Here is a 12,471-nt window from a genome sequence, read left to right on the forward strand (position 1 = left end):
GTTAAATAGTACAAATGTCCATACAGTTCTCATCAGAACTGTCATTAGTTCCAGTCAGCTGAGGAACATATTAAGGGTAAGAACACAGATCTTTTAAAGTTTGGCTAGCCAATTTTCCTAAACAAAACTTATTCTTCTTCTTGCGTTATGGCCTCTGTAGGACCACGGGTAGCCCCTTCGTGGACTGCATTTTCCTCTTCTCCCAGAACCTCTTCATTCTTTCTCCTCTCCCGCTCTTCTTCCGAGATCTTCAGTTTCCGTTTCTCCTGACGGCTCCACTGGTGACATTCTAATCTTTTCCTGTATTCTTTTCTGTCATTGATCTCTGGCATATTTGTCGGTGTATATTTGTTCCTCCAAATTTCCTTTCCTTCGATCTCGATCCCCAACTCCAACCAGTCCTTCCGACGTTCAACAACCCACTTGGTTCCTGTCTTTCCCCTTGTCCTCCCTATTGTTTCCCACACTCTCTTCGTCATTCTGTCCATACTCATCCTAACTACATGCCCAGCAAACCCCGCCCTTTTGAGTCTGATTTCCCCGGATATTGTTCTCATGTTCCGGTACAATTCTGTCCTAAGTCTTCGCATCCACCTCTCTCCACCTCTTTTGGGACCTAGTATTTTTCTTTGTATTTTCCTCTCTTCTTTCTCTAGTTGCTCTGCTCCATTTCTTCCTAGTGTCATCGTCTCAGCAGCATATAATACTGCATTCCTCACTGTTGCCTTGTAGTGGCTTATCTTTGTGGATATATTCTTTTTATTGTATACCTCTCTCGCCATGCAGAAGGCTGACCTCATCTTTTTTATCCTCTCTGTTATTCCCTCCTTGCTCCTATTCCTTCCTGTTATAAATTCTCCCAGTATTTAAATTTGTCCACCATTTGCACAGTGCCTTCCGGTGTTTCCCAGTTTGCAGTGGTGTTTAATGTCTTTGTCTTGTTATAGGCGATCCTCAGTCCCACCTTTCTGGCTACCTTACTTAAGTTGTCGAGTTGTGTCTTTGCGTCTTCTTCCGTCTCACTTACTATTGCTATGTCATCTGCAAAGGCTAGGCAGTCCACTTGAGCCCTGTTGTCCTTTTTGTCCCCCACATGGGTCTTTGGTATCCCCATTTCCTCGTTTACTACTCTCCACTGCCTGATCACTCCGTCCAGTGCTATATTGAACAACAATGGTGACAATCCATCTCCCTGTTTAACACCAGTCTTGATCTCAAATTCTTCTGACAGTGCTCCTCTGAATCTCACTCTTGCATTTGTGTCTGTCAGAATTTCTTTTATGAGTTCTTGTGTAGTTCCATCAAGTCCTCAGTTCTTCAGGATCCTAACAAGAGTCTGTCTGTCGATGGAGTCATATGGCTTTGTGAAGTCCACGAAGGTTATTACTGTCTTTTGTTTTTTAAAGCCCTATGTTCTATCAGTAGCTTCAGGATAAATATCTGTTCTACACAACCTCTTCCCTTCCTGAATACCGCTTAGTAGTCGCCAACTGTACTTTCTACCTGTTCTTCTACTCTCTTGATCAATAGTTTTGACAGCACCTTGTATCCCACCTCTAGTGGCGATATTCCTCTGTAGTTGTTTGCATCTCTCTTGTCCCCCTTCTTGTGTATTGGTACTACAATTGCATTCTTCCATCCTTCTGGCAACTTAGTTGTTCTCCAGATCTGGTGAATTATGTTGGTCATGTTGTCTATTGCTTTGTTGCCTCCCCACTTTATCATCTCGGCTGCTATACCATCTTCTCCAGTTGCCTTATTATTCTTCAGATCGCATCTGGCATGTGCGACTTCATCCCTGGTTGGAGGGTGTGGCTCTCTCTCTTCTGTATCAGTCCCCAGTTCCAGCTCTTCTTCAGGCGGTTCACAGTTCAGCAGGTCGTGAAAGTGTTCTGCAAAAATCCGACGGTTCTCCTTCGCACTGACAGCCAGCTCTCCTTTCTTATCTCCTATAAACAGTTCTCTACCCTTGTATGCAATCAGACTCTTTTTGAATTTCCCGAAAAAGTGTCTGCTGTTGTTTTTCCTGAAGTTGGTCTCAATCTCTTCCAGTTCCTTCTTCATCTTCTGTTTTCTGGTCCATCTTACTATTCGGGCTGCTTCCTATCTTGCTCCTAAGAAAACTACCCATTTTTCCGGGTCCTTCTTGCTGCTCCAGTCTCTCCAAGCTTTCCTGCGAGTCTCTACCACTTCCTCACATTCCTTGTTCCAACACCACAAATGACAATTAGGGAGGTGCTTTAATTTTAACCAAAGAAATCTTCAAATTTACTTACTCAGTTGATTAATCTATTCTTAGAATGATTACAACTAGAACATGAGCATATGATAATATCACTAAAATGAGGTTCCTTCAATATTGCGTGTGAATTAGCGATAGACGCGAGCAGACCAAAGATTCAAATCGATACGAGAGATCCACGAGACGACATACAAAGGTACTCAACTTGGCACTGCAATTGAACTTCAGATGCCACGATTCTCCACCGGAAAGATGGAACCACGCAACAGTGGCGGCATAACCCATGATGTAAAGGAGAGGACAGGGCCTTAAATATCTCTCTGCCCCCATGGTGCTCTGCTCCCAGTATGCTCGCGTCGACCGCTGCCAATTATCTATAACACAACACACATGAACGGCAGACAGTATTCTGAGACAAACTACACAATTTTATCTAGAGAACAGGTGAGCAACACAACTGAGTAGAAACAAATTGTTGTTGTTGTTGTGGTCTTCAGTCCTGAGACTGGTTTGATGCAGCTCTCCATGCTACTCTATCCTGTGCAAGCTTCTTCATCTCCCAGTACGTACTGCAGCCTACATCCTTCTGAATCTGCTTAGTGTATTCATCTCTTGGTCTCCCTCTACGATTTTTGCCCTCCAGGCTGCCCTCTAATACTAAATTGGTGATCCCTTGATGCGTGAGAACGTGTCCTACCAACCGATCCCTTCTTCTAGTTAAGTTGTGCCACAAACTTCTCTTATCCCCAATCCTATTCAATACCTCCTCATTAGTTCTATGATCTACCCATCTAATCTTCAGCATTCTTCTGTAGCACCACATTTCGAAGGCTTCAATTCTCTTTTTGTCTAAACTCTTTATCGTCCACGTTCCACTCCCATACATGGCTACACTCCATAAAAATACTTTCAGAAAAGACTTCCTGACACTTAAATCTATACTCGATGTTAACAAATTTCTCTTCTTCAGAAACGCTTTCCTTGCCATTGCCAGTCTCCATTTTATATCCTCTCTACTTCGATCATCATCAGTTATTGGTCCACAAATAGCAAAACTCCTTTACTACTTTAAGTGTCTCATTTCCTAATCTAACTCCCTCAGCATCACCCGATTCAATTCGACTACATTCCATTACCATCGTTTTGCCTTTGTTGATGTTCATCTTATATCCTCCCTTCAAGACACTGTCCATTCCGTTCAACTGCTCTTCCAAGTCCTTTGCTGTCTCTGACGGAATTACCATGTCATCAGCGGACCTTAAAGTTTTTATTTCTTCTCCACGGATTTTAATACCTACTCCGATTTTTTCTTTTATTTCCTTCACTGCTTGCTCAATATACAGATTGAATAACATCGGGGAGAGGCAACCCTGTCTCACTCCCTTCCCAACCACTGCTTCCCTTTCATATCCCTCGTCTCTTATAACTGCCATCTAGTTTCTGTACAAATTGTAAATAGCCATTCGCTCCCTGTATTCTACCCCTGCCACCTTCAGAATTTGAAAGAGAGTATTCCAGTCAACATTGTCAAAAGCTTTCTCCAAGTCCACAAATGCTAGAAACGTAGGTTTGCCTTTTCTGAGTCTAGCTTCTAAAATAAGTAGTAGGGTCAGTATTGCCTCACGTGTTCCCATATTTCTACGGAATCCAAACTGATCTTCACCGAGGTCGGCTTCTACCAGTTTTTCCATTGGTCTGTACAGAATTCGCGTTAGAGAAACAAATTAGCCTCCGTGAATTGCTTGGCGAGTGCCAGCCAGCCCTTAAACTTTGATTAATAAGTTCTCTGAAAATCATGCCCTCAAGTTAAGATGCCAAGAATTATCTCGGCGCCCATTTACACGCCAGACTACCAAATGAACTACAAGGTAGAATAGAGGACGTCTCTCGGCGAGTCTCGAAACGCCAGAGCCGGACTTACTCACTACTCGTTGCACTTCTAGCTACGTCTTCAGCCACGCCTCATGTCGGTTGGTTGGGCGTAGCCACTCTTCCTCAGCTGCTGGCAGTGTAGTTAGTCACGACACCGAGGTAAGTGATAAACAACTAAAACAATTCCAAAGGATTTTTAGTACAGTGGCATATTCAGTTAAGCCGCACGCAACCCACCGAAGCAACTCCGCGACTCCAGTTCAATCGGTCGGCGTAGCTTATCCTTCCGACCTCTAGGAGAACCGAATCACCGTGGGCGGTGGCTCTGCGCTCACGGCTCAACACGCCGTAGCCGCTGTCCCCGCTCCTCCGTTGTCCGACTCGTCCTCTCGCCGCCCTGCCTACGTACACAGTAGAGAGGGGCAAACTCGTTCATCCTTGGGAACTAGTTCACTGCTGATCGTTCTTTTTTGGGAACCGTTCATTTTTACTCGTTCACCGTTCATTCGTGCTTGGTATATGGTTCTTATGAAAAACTGAAAACTAGTAGTGTAGGTGACTGAAGGATGGAGGGCACCAAGAGGGGGCACTTGCCTCCCCCATGCAGTAGAGTTTTTATTCATTACAGAATTCTCACACACTTTTAGAAGTAATTTCTGTGATTCTGCACAACCTCTCGTTTAGCCAGCCGTAGCCTTGTGTGGCTGATCGCAGGGGAATAATATAGGATGGCGCACGGAAAACCGGCCCCGAGTACAGACTGCTCGCCAATTACGGACGATGTGTTGCCCGTTACGAGTAGATACAACAAACAGACAAACATGTAATAATTAGGCAGCGAAGAAATAACAAGCTAATGCAAGCAACAACTGCGAAACAACCGATGACGATGTGTAGAGAGCTGGAGAAGAGAGCATGAAAATCTCACGCGACGCGCACGGGCTATAGCTCATGTAGTCTTGTAAACCTGTTGGTGGCTGTTTCCCACCTTAATAGACCACAAGTGTCTTGTATAAAATTCTTCGTTTCGACTTCCATTACATAGCTATGCTACGTTGTAAACAATAATCGTTTACACCCTATATATACTTCACGTTGTCACTGAGTTCGTAGGCGAAGTAGAGACTTTATGGAAGCATAAAATAAAATGTGGTTTTCTCATACTTGCGTCACACACTTAGTAAAAATTAGGTTTTTGTGTTGCATTATTCACGTTAATACAGCAATAATAATAATAATTAAGTTCGTAGTAATAAGGTTTTTGGTTTGAAAGCTCCTTCTGAACAAATGTTTTTGAGATAATAAGTAAATATGATTTTATGGCAATGTATGTGTTTTCAAATGGAGAGGCACCGCTTTTCCTATTGAGCCAAAAGACCCACAACACGCTTTTTTTTTTTTTTTTTTTTTTCAAAGAAACCAAACTAGCCAGTAATGCAAACTGGAAACAACCAAACTTAAAAATAATTAGACCCTTCTTAAATGTAATGTTTTGTATATGAAAGATATACAAAAATCGTTTTATATGAATTTTCTTACACTAAAAATTAAGCAAATTATTGAAAGTTACCTGCTAAATCAAGTCGATGGAACCAAAAGATATATGAATAACAAAAAGAACTTGCCTTGTTATAAGTATGTCTTCTGCTGGTCATCTATATAAAGAAGTGAGCTGATATGCCCTTTTAATACCTGAAAAGACGTACCTATTACATACAACGTGATTTTTATGTAATTTACGTAACTATAAAATACTTTTTGATTACCGGTCGTGGACGCTGAATAGCCAGAACCAAGTGCAAGAACAGTTTGGAACATACGTAATATAGGGGAGCGCAGTGAACGAAACGAACAACTGGATGCTGAACTAACTAGGAGCAGTCGGCAGTGGAACTGAGGCAGGCGGTCATGCGAAGAACGACGAGTGCGGCCGAGGGAGGCCGAGACTGAGACGAGCACGCGATTACACTGTTCACAAGTCTAAAACTATTATAACACAATACACAGTTAGTTGTAATAAACTTTACCTTGTTGCCAAGTCCTCAGAGAATCACAACATTCGTCGATAGGAAAATTCACCGCTAATTGTCCCATATAAGTTCCACTGAAAGTTTAGTTAACACAGTCCACGTGAAAGTTCCCCTGCTGTGCACAAAATTTGCACACACGATGGAGGCCTCGTATTTAAGTTCCACAGTAACAAATGCTGATCATTAGACCATCCTTACTGTCCAGAATTAACATGAATTTCACACAAGAGGTTTACAAAATTCACTCATTTGACGATTAAACTCATTTACATATTTACGGGACAAAGCAAAACTTTACTCACACAAATGAAGTTTCTATTGCTCAGCCAAAAGGAGAAAAAATCTCGCGGCTTTATACCTGCTGGCAGAAAGCAAAAATAAAGCACGGAAGAGCCAACTGGCTATCACATACACATGTGAAGAATGTATATCCCAATATGTAAAAAGGGAGTCGTTTCCTTTGATTCTCCGTAGGGACTTTCTTACGCTAAACATACCTAGACCTATACATCACCATAAATTGAGAATATACTTTTAAATGAGAATAGAAAATGAAAACGTTCATCAGAACCATCAAAACTCTGTAAGTACTAATAAATGATTTTAAAATAAAAGCAAAAGATCTATGTATTTGTTTCTTTAGCTTATAAGTTTATCTTTATGAAAAATGGTTCAAATGACTCTGAGCACTATGCGACTTAACTTCTGAGGTCATCAGTCGCCTAGAACTTAGAACTACTTAAAGCTAACTAACCTAAGGACATTACACACATCGATGCCCGAGGCAGGATTCGAACCTGCGACCGTATCGGACTCGCGGTTCCAGGCTGTAGCGCCTAGAACCCCACGGCCACTCCGGCCGGCTGTGTCTATTATAGCTTCCACACTGATACAATTTATTGAAACTTTCGTTGCAGTTTTCACAGTATTCTCTTTCGTATGTCTGCATGCGTTCGGCTCTTGTAAAAGTTATTCCCTGGAATCCACACCGTCGTTGTAGCTCAATGTGTTCAGGTCAGATTTGAAGTTGCCTCCACTTTGGAATACGACCGCACTAGGAAGGCTGTTTCTAACGGTCGGTTCTACACTACTGGCCATTAAAATTGCTACACCAAGAAGAAATGCAGATGATAAACGGGAATTCATTAGACAAATGTATTATACTAGAACTGACATGTGATTACATTTTCACGCAATTTGGGGGCATACATCCTGAGAGAGCAGTGCCCAGAACAACCACCTCTGGCCGTAATAACGGCCTCGATACGCCTGGGCATTGGGTCAAACAGAACTTGGATGGCGTGTACAGGTACAGCTGCCCATGCAGCTTCAACACGATACCACAGTTCATCAAGAGTAGTGACTGGCGTATTGTGACGAGCCAGTTGCTCGCCCACCATTGACCAGACATTTCCAATTGGTGAGAGATCTGGAGAATGTGCTGGCCAGGGCAGCAGTTGAACATTTTCTGTATCCAGAAAAGCCCGTACAGGACCTGCAACATGTGGTCGTGCATTATCCTGCTGAAATGTAGGGTTTCGCTGGGATCGACTGAAGGGTAGAGCCACGGGTCGTAACACATCTGAAATGTAACGTCCATTGTTCAAAGTGCCCTCAATGCGAACAAGAAGTGACCGAGACGTGTAACCAATGCCACCCCATACCATCACGCCGGGTGATACGCCAGTATGGCGATCACGAATACACGCTTCCAATGTGTGTTCACTGCGATGTTGCCAAACACGGATGCGACCATCATGATGCTGTAAACAGAACCCGGATTCAACCGAAAAAATGACGTTTTGCCATTCGCGCACCCAGGTTCGTCGTCGAGTACACCATCGCAGGCGCTCCTGTCCGTGATGCAGCGTCAAGGGTAACCACAGTCGTGGTCTCCGAGCTGATAGTCCATGCTGCTGCGAACGTCGTCGAACTGTTCGTGCAAATGATTGTAGTCTTGCAAACGTCCCCATCTGTTGACTCAGGGATAGAGACGTGGCTGCACGATCCGTTACAGCCATGCGTATAAGATGCTTGTCAGCTCGACTGCTAGTGATACGAGGTCGTTGGGATCCAGCACGGCGTTCCGTATTACCCTCCTGAACCCACCGATTCTATATTCTGATAACAGTCACTGGATCTCGACCAACGCGAGCAGCAATGTCGCGATACGATAAACCGCAATCGCGATAGGCTACAATCCGACCTTTATCAAAGTCGGTAACGTGATGGTACGCATTTCTCCTCCTTACAAGAGGTATCACAAAATCGTTTCAACAGGCAACGCCGGTCAACCGCTGTTTGCGTGTGAGAAATCGGTTGGAAACCTTCCTCATGTCAGCGCGTTGTAGGTGTCGCCAGCGGCGCCAATCTTGTGTGAATGCTCTGAAAAGGTAATCATTTGCATATCACAGCATCTTCTTCCTGTGGGTTAAATTTCGCGTCTGTAGCACGTCATCTTCGTGGTGTAGCAATTTTAATGGCCAGTAGTGTAGTTTAACTGTTGTGGATTGGTATCCTGCTCTACGATTTCGCATACGCGATTCGTTGTAGGGCAGCTGTTGTCACTGTGACTGAAGGTGTTCGGTTTCGGAGTAACAGGCATGGCCTGCATCATGTTTTGCACTGGATTCCCAAACCAAAAAATTGGCTGCTGGTTAGGCCAACCATTTCCATGATTAGGATTTCGCTGACTACTTTTGTTCCTGTCATTTGCACCCCTTGGTGTATCGATACATTACTGTTATCATTCCAGGAATTTGCCGATTGTTTTTCCGTGATGTTTTCCTATCGTGGTTGGGATCATTGTAAGCATTTTCGTTACCATCCTTCCGTTTTCTATTGGAACCATTTGTCGGATTACCGTTTCTATGATTCCACTTACTATTTCCGTAATTCGTGTTTGGTTCATTTGCTCAGTGGTTATTTTGACTACAGGCAGACGTGTTCACTTTTGCATACTGATTCTTTCCACTCTGGTGTTGTTTGTTACCGTCACTGACGTTTGTTGTGATAGCTATTGCAGTTGTTGGAATAAGCCCGATACGACTTAGCGTCTCCTAGGATGGGATCGAGTGAGTCGATCACGGACAGAAACTGTTCCAAGTCCTCATGCGCTACAGTAATCAACTTTTCTCTTAGGTGGATAGGAAGTTTTGCCTCCAGTATGCGGAGCACTTCTTTGTAAGAGACTGGCTCCGACCAATACCTCGTCTTGGCAATATTTCTTTCGAAGTATTTCCGCAAGTTTCCCTTACGCGGGTTGTTAAATTCGGGCGAACACACTTCTTTGCGCAATGGCTCCTGAATACCCGCGAATCAGTATTTAGAAAGAAACGCTCTTTCAGAATCCGCTAATGTGTCGCTTACTTCTGATCTTTCGCTCGTCCACAAAACTGCATCACCTGTGATGTGTGACATAACGAACTGTATATTCTGATACTCCGTCTAACATCGTGGTAAGATGTTCTTGAACACTCTTATGAAGACAATGGGGTGCACTGACTGGCTTGTCTTATGAAAAAGTTTGGAAATGACGTTTCAACAAACTTTTTTCTATCTTAGTGGTGGTAGCACACGGTTCATTTTCGTGTTTAGCTTGGACGGGCGTTATATACGGTGGTTGTTTTTTCATTCCCGTAAGTGGGTTTAATGTCAATGACAGGATTTTCACCATGTGATAGAAAATTAATTTACTATCTGGCATCACTTGACATAACCCTTTTCAGGTTCCTTAAGCGGGTGCGTATCTCTTGCTTCCACATAGGATTTTCTTCGTCGGTGCCTTTTTTTATCGGATAGCACATTACGTACATCGTCGTAATTTGCTTCCGCGCCGGAACAAATCTCTGCGCTTACGCACCGCATGTCATTGTTGACTGCCACATTTATTTTTGAGTCAATTTCTGATTCCTTGTCCGCTATCCAATTGGATATGCCTTTATTCAATTGTTTTCTGTGCCTTTCTAATTGTTCGTCCAGCACTTTCTGGTTGTTGAGCTTAATGTTGGCGACTGCAGAAGTTGAAGCGTCCACATTCGTCTTTACTTCATCGTGAGAGGTTTTCACACCAGTTTCAAGTTTCGTGACTTGATTTAAAACTGGAGCGTAAACTGCCTTCATTGTAATTAGCTCTGATTGGATTGTGCCTAGTTCAGCTTTAATTCAGCATTTCAAGTTTTTGTATGGAAGCGATAAGCGGGTCGAGAGAAATGCTTGCATCTGTTACTGCTGAGATGGCGTCTTTTTCTGTCTCTCGTTCGCTCCGCTCGGCGCCTAATTAGCGTCGGCATTTGGCTGCGAGTTTTCTAAATTTGCTGCCATGTTCGGATCAAGTAGTGGGTCTTCTAATGGCTCACAGTTCAGATCCACTAAAAAATCATTATTATTTTATGTTTCGCTATCAATATCATAGCTGGCGAAGCCATTACTTCAGTGGGAAAATTATCTTTCTACATTTACCATAACCAAAAATTATTCAAAGTCAGAAAAAGCTTCACACGGATATTTGCTCTTAAAATTAACACAGAATAATCACAGCAATAATAATTCACAAGAATGAGTAAACTAATTTTCCTCGATGCGACATTCATTTATCAGTGCTCGGCCAAGTCGGCCATTTCGTGTTCCCTTTTGCACACGAAAAAACAATCTTGCGTCGCTTTTGAAAATTTCGATTATCCGTAGCACTCCCTTCCAATACTCACTGATTAATACTACTTCTAACTACGATTTGACTTCTACTGAGCATCAGAGGAAATTTTTTCTGAACGAAAAACTACGAACTTGAAAGAGCAAAAATAAAAATTCACTTGTGTGATTTTACCTTATTCGTTGCTTTTTGGCTTCGAATACATGGGATTGATGATTAAAACAACTCGTAATGGAATAATCAGATTTTAGTATGAAAAAGAATAATTATATAGCTGTCCGCGGTGGCCGAGGGGTTCTAGGCGCTTCAGTCTGGAACCGCGCGACTGCTATGGTCCCAGGTTCGAATCCTGCCTCGGGCATGGATGTGTGTGATGTCCTTAGGTTAGGTAGGTTTAAGTAGTTCTAAGTTCTAGGGGACTGATGTCCTCAGAAATTAAGTCCCATTCTGCTCAGAGCCATTTTATTATTATTTTTTTTAAGAGTTCCCTCATGGGTCACTTCTTGTATTCTGTCGAGAAATTCCTTGAGAAATTAAGCTGATTCTTATTAATTGCTGATGGAGTTTACTTAAACTTATGGACTATCTTTTTTCAGAATGAGATTTTCACTCTGCAGCGGAGTGTGCACTGATATGAAACTTCCTGGCAGATTAAAACTGTGTGCCAGGCCGAGACTCGAACTCGAGACCTTTGCCTTTCGCGGGCAAATGCTCTACCAACTGAGCAACCCAAGCACGACTCACGCCCTGTCCTCACAGCTTTACTTCTACCAGTACCTCGTCTCTTTGCCCGCGAAAGGCAAAGGTCCCGAGTTCGAGTCTCGGTCCGGCACACAGTTTTAAACTGCCAGGAAGTGTCATATCAGCGCACACTCGGCTGCAGAGTGGAAATCTCATTCTGGAAACATCCCCCAGGCTGTGGCTAAGCCATGTCTCCGCAAAATCCTTTCTTTCAGGAGTGCTAGTTCTGCAAGGTCCCAGGAAAGCTTGTGTAAAGTTTGGAAGGTAGGAGACGAGGTACTGGCAGAAGTACAGCTGTGAGGACGGGGCGTGAGTCATGCTAGGGTAGCTCAGTTGGTAGAGCACTTGCCCACGAAAGGCAAAGGTCCCTAGTTCGAGTCTCGACCTGGCACGCAGTTTCTATCTATTTTCAGGTTCATGAATTTTTACCTTTATCTGTTCTTACTTTTATGTTGTAATTTCATGCAGTGACACATTCCGTGACCTTGGAGATTTGCTCCTCATTTTGGTCCTACGGAACGTGACGTGTAAATAAATAAAAATAAAATCGCAGTGACGTCACGCGTGACTTTAGCAGGGTGCAACGAGACTCACCCGCAGGTCGCGTGCTCCCCGCACCTGGGCCTTGTAAACACGCGTCACCGGCCGTGCGTTCGGCCCCTGGCAGCGGGAACTGGTTCCGACCGCCAGTCACCCCAGACAGCTCCCTCCGGCGGCGTTACGCCACACCGTGCCCGAAATACTGCGCCGACGGCCACGAAAACGGCCTGCCGATGCGTGGCGTGGGCTACGTTCGTCTGGCTACCGCCTGGTCTGACACTGTGAAAGGGGCTGCCTAAGGCTGGCGCGGCTCGTAAATTAAAGGCACTGAGGCGGAGCCGCCCCAAAACATATACTACAAAATTTCTCAGTAACGTATTACAGATGTTAAATTA

At 43.8% G+C, this 12,471-nt stretch overlaps 1 protein-coding gene across 1 annotated transcript in view; it reads right to left on the bottom strand.

Annotated features, from left to right (window-relative positions):
* LOC124553488 (BTB/POZ and MATH domain-containing protein 3-like) overlaps positions 1-12,240 on the bottom strand; it is a 100,316-nt gene extending 88,076 nt beyond the window's left edge. Inside the window, exon 1 of the mRNA XM_047127343.1 lies at positions 12,131-12,240. The gene's annotated coding sequence lies outside the window, so the exon portion shown is untranslated. The remainder of the gene's footprint in view (positions 1-12,130) is intronic.
* Between the last annotated feature and the right edge of the window lie 231 nt (positions 12,241-12,471).

Source organism: Schistocerca americana, chromosome 11, assembly GCF_021461395.2.
Source record: "Schistocerca americana isolate TAMUIC-IGC-003095 chromosome 11, iqSchAmer2.1, whole genome shotgun sequence".
NCBI classification, from domain to species: Eukaryota; Metazoa; Arthropoda; class Insecta; order Orthoptera; family Acrididae; genus Schistocerca; species Schistocerca americana.